Here is a 5,258-nt window from a genome sequence, read left to right on the forward strand (position 1 = left end):
TGTATGCAGAACAGATCATCTGAGATGCTGCTCTGTATGAGGAGGAATGTGGCATCAAGATTGGTGGAAGAGTCATAACCTGTGTTATGCAGATGACACAACCCTGCTTGCTGAAACTGAGGAGCACCTGAATTGCTTGCTGCAGAAAATCAAGGACTGCAGTCTTCAATATGGATTGAAGCTCAATATCAAGAAAACAAAGATTCTCACCACTAAGCCAATTAGCAGCATCCGTATGGATGGTCAAGAGATTGAGATAGTTAACAGTTTTAGTTTGCTTGGTTCCACAGTCAACACTCTTGGTAACAGCAGCCAGGAAATCAAGAGACGAATTGTATTGGAAAAGTCAGCTGTCAGGGACCTCTCAAGAGTACTGAAGTGCAACGATATCAGGTTAGAGACAGGTGTGCCTGATCCAGGCTATAGTCTTTGCAATTATGTTCTATGCATCAGAGAGTTGGACAGTGAATAAGGATGATAAAAGGAGAATTGATGCCTTTGAGTTGTGGTGCTGGAGAGATGTGCTGAGTATACCATGGACTGCTAGGAGAACAAACAGGTTTGTTTTGGAGAGGATGAAGGCAGAATGGTCCTTGGAGTCAAGGATTCTGAAGCTTTGTCTGACATACTTTGGGCATGTTACAAGGAGGGAATGGTCCTTGGAGAGGAACATCATGTTTGGGAGAGTGGAGGGACGGCACAGGAGAGGAAAGACCCTCGATGAGATGGATCGATTCTGTGCGTGGAGTGGTGGGAATGAGTGTGTTTGAGACAGCGAGGTTGGCACAGGTTAGAACGGCGTTTAGGGCTCTTGTACATAGGGTCACTATGAGTCACAAACGACTCAATGGCACGTAACAACAACAACAACAATCCTTGGAGAAGGGCCTCATTTTGGAAAATTTAGAGGATCAACTAAGGAGAAGACATTCAACAAAATGGATTGGCATGTTGACTGTAGCAAAAGACTTAAGTATATTGGAGATGTTGAAGATTGCTCAGGTTAGAGCCAGATTCACATCTGTTGTTCAGAGGGTCTCTATCAGTAACAATCAACTGATGGTGCATAACAATAACCATGTAGTTATTGGTCCATTCAAGTTTCCTTTGTTATGCTAACTAGTCCAGGCCCAAGCAGGATGAATTGTAATCCAAGTTTAAAAACAGGAGATGAAACACAGAAATATTTAAACAGAGAAAGACAGCTCTGTCTCACATACTTTGAGTCTGTGGCCAGGAAGGATCAGTCCTTGGAGAAGGACATGATGCTTGGAAGAGTGGAGGGACAGTGCAGGATAGGAAGTCCTAGGATGACATGGATTGACTATAGAATTGGGATTAGGTCTGTGGGAGAAAATGAGTTTGGCACAGAATATGGTGGGGTTCAGAGCTAATGTATACGGTTGCTATGAGTCACAGCCTTGATGGCATATAACAACAACGACAGAGTTTAGAAGGAATGGAAGGAACAAAGTTCTCTGACTATAGCATAATTCAAAACTGATTATAGATAAATCTTTGCTGAAATCAGAGGATACCAAAATTATACTTATTTTTGTTTTAGTGACTCTGCAAAGGCATTTGACTAAGTGGATCATAAAAAAATATGGCTAACACTGAGAGTGGGAATTCCAGAACATTTCATTTGTGCTCATTTGAAACCCACATCTAGATCATGAAGCTATTGTGCAAAGGAAGGGAGCTCTGTGTGGTTTAAATCAAGAAAAGTGTACATCAGGGTGATATTCTTTCTGCACACCTTCCTGTAGGCTTCAAACTGTATGCTGAGCAAATCATTCAAGAAGCTGGAATTTATGAGGAAAAATGTGGCATCAAAGTGGAAGAAAGATTAAATAATAGTCCTAAATAACATCTTGAGTTATGTAGGGTACTCTATCTTAATAGCTGAAACTAAAAATCACTTATCTGCTGCAGAAGATAAAAGATTATAGTCTTAAATAAAATTAAAAAAATTCTGATTTTCTAGATCAATAGGCAACATCACAAGAGATAATGAAGAAATGAAAACCGTCTAATGTTTTATCTACTTGAATTAATAATCAGCATCCTTGGTACCAGTCAGCACAAAGTCAATAGATTTATTATATTGGAAAGACCTGCTTTCTGAGGTGTCTCCAAAGTGCTGAAGAACAGTGGTGTCATTTTTAAAACTAAGGTCTTTCAGTCTAAAGCCATCATCTTTGCAATTGTTTTCCTATGTATCTGAAAGCTGGACAAAGAAGAAGATTGCAGAAGAATTGATAACTTTGAATTGTGGTGTTGCGGAAGAGTACGGAATGCCCAAGGATAAAAAAAGAACCAACAAAAACAAAAACAAAAAACCCACATAAACCAAGCAAAATGTCTTGGTAAATATTCAGTCAGGGTTCTTTTTAGAAGCAAGTATTGTAAAAGTTTGCTTCACATACTTTGGACTTGTTAGGAAGGGGTAGTGCTTGGAAAGGTGGAGGGTCAGAGAAGTGGGAGAAGGCCCTCAAAGAGATGGGTTGACATAGTGACTGTAGCAATGGGCTCAAGTAGCAGAAATGATGAGGATGACAGAAGATAGGGCAGGATTCAAATTCATTGTTCCTTAAGTTAAGTCATAGTTGACTAGACAGCTCCTAACAACAACAACAAAAGACAGCATAACTCAAACTCATTGTTGTTGAGTCTGAAATGACTCCTAGTTGGCCCTTCACGGGATTTCGAAGACTCTAAATCACGCAGGAAGGAAGAAACTGGTGGGTTTGAACTGCCTGAGGTTCATAGTGTTTGGGTTACCCGTGCAACTCTCTAAAGACTAATCCACCAGGACTACCTAATTATATTATAGAAAAGTGTTAAACGAATGAATAGAAAGGCAATATGGAGTAAGGTGGGAGTTACTGGAGAGAATCAGTTTGATTTGTGAGTCATGCATTATTTTCTACTTTCCCGAACTTTTTTTTTAATTGCCCAAGGTTATATATTTATTTATTTACTTTTGTTAAGATTTTAATGAAAGATTACAGGGAACTTGGATTTCCATTCTTTCATTGATGCGTATTTTTTTCTATGCCCGTTCTCCTCCTCCCCTTAGTTCACGATTCTCTTTGAGAAGAAAGAAGAATTCTTTCATTGTTATACAATCCTTGCCACCTCCTCCAGCCCACTTTACTGTGCAGCTCTTATTCTGGACTTTTGCCATGCAAACAATACTTAACCATATATTCTTTTTAAACAGTTCTCTCCCTCTTCCGTTTCAACACAGCGTACATTAGTTATCCCCTCTTTTCTTAGTTTCCTCCCAAACCCAATGTCAGTCCTGTTTTATAACAGTGGCATTATTCAGTACTTGTTCTTTTGTGATTGAGTTGTTTCACTCAGCATGATGTCCTCCAGGGTCACACATTTTGTATAATATTTCATGAATTACTTGTTTTTCAATGTTGCATAATATTCCATTGTGTGAATATACCACAGTTTCTCTATCCATTCATTTGTTGATGGTCTCTCGGGTTGTTTCCAACTCTTTGCTATTGTGGACAAAGCAGCAATAAACATATGTGAGCATATGTCTGCTGGGGTTGCAGTTCTGGTTTCTTTAGGATATATTCCCAGTAGTGGAATTGCTCGGTCAAATGGTATTTCTATGTCTAACTTTTTGAGAAAGAGCCATATTGCCTTCCACAGTGGTTGCAACATTTTGCACTCTCACCAACAGTAACTAAAATTTACAGTTTATCCACAACCTCATCAGCATTTGTTGTTTGCTGCCCTGTTGAATTTTGCTATTGTTACTGGGATAAGGTAGTATCTCATAGTTGTTTTGATTTGCATCTCTTTTAGAGCTAGCTAGAGATTTTGAGCATTTCTTCATGTGTTTATTTGCCCTCTGAATGTCTTCTTTGGTGAAGTGTCTGTTCATATCCTGTGCTCATTTTTCAGTTGGGTTGTTTACCTTTATCTTTCTGTGGTGCTCAAGTGTTTAATAAATTCTAGATATAAGTGCCTTATCAGACATGTCATTACCAAATATTTCTCCCAGTCTGTGGTTTTCCTTTTTACTCTGCAGGAGAAGTTTTTGGATATGTATAAGGATCTTATTCTTAGAAGATACCATTCATCTATTTTATCCTCTCCTGCTTCTAGGGTTTTCAGGATGCTTGGAAGACTGTTCATGTTATGGATTAGGACTTCTAGAGTTCTTCCAAGCTTTTTTCTAATGATGTTTATGGTCCTTGGTTTTAGTTGTACATGTTTGATCCACTTTGAGTTGGTTTTTGTATGGTGTGAGGTGTGGGTCTTGCTTGAGTTTTTCTGCAAATAGTTTTCCAATTTTGCCTTTTCTATGTTGTTGAAGAATGAAATTGATATTTGTTTTGGGATTGCATTGAATGTGTGAATTGTCTTTAATAGTATTTTCATTTTTGCAATATTGAGTCTTCCTATCAATGAGCAATGGATATTCTTTCACTTTTCCAGGTCTATTTTTGTTTCTTTTAGTAATGTTTTATACATTTTTTAATAGATGCTTTGTGTTTCTAGTTAGATTTACTCCCAAGTATTTAATCTTGTGATTAACAGTTGTGATGGGTATTGTTTTTCTTAACTCTAGCTCTGTATTCTCTTTGTCACTGTAGAGAAATCCAATTGATTTTTTTATGTTGATCTTGTATAATGCCACTGTTGAATTGGTCAACTATGTCCAGTAGTTTTCTTGCTGAGTTTTTAGGGTTTTATAAATATACTGGCATATCATCTGCATATAATTTTACCTCCTCTTTACCAATTTGGAAGCCTCTGATTTCCTTCTCTTGTATTATTGCTACCATTAAGACTTCTAATACAATATTTACTAGGAGAAGTGATAGTGGACATCCTTGCCTAGTTCGTATTCTCAAAGGGAATGCCTTTAATCTCTCTCCATTGAGAATAATGTTGGCTCTCCGGTTTGCATATATACTTTTTATTATGTTGCCTATAAATATCTCTGGGATAGAGTTGGTTTACTGTGTGATTTAATTTTTCACCGTATTTGCTGAGTTTCTTTCTGGTTGTACTATCTTTTCTTGAGAGGGCTGTATTGACGTCTTCAACTGTTAATAGTGATTTTGTCTATTTCCATTTTCAGTTTTGTTAATGTGTGTTTTCTATATTTTGCAGCTTTATAAGATAGCACATGTTGTTGTTGTTGTTATGTGCCGTAGAGTCGTTTGCGACTCATAGCGACCCTATGCACAACAGCCCTAAACCCTGCTCTATCCTGCGCCAAC

This window comes from Elephantulus edwardii, unplaced genomic scaffold (genome assembly GCF_000299155.1).
Source record: "Elephantulus edwardii isolate Elephantulus edwardi_28Jun2011 unplaced genomic scaffold, EleEdw1.0 scaffold00108, whole genome shotgun sequence".
NCBI classification, from domain to species: Eukaryota; Metazoa; Chordata; class Mammalia; order Macroscelidea; family Macroscelididae; genus Elephantulus; species Elephantulus edwardii.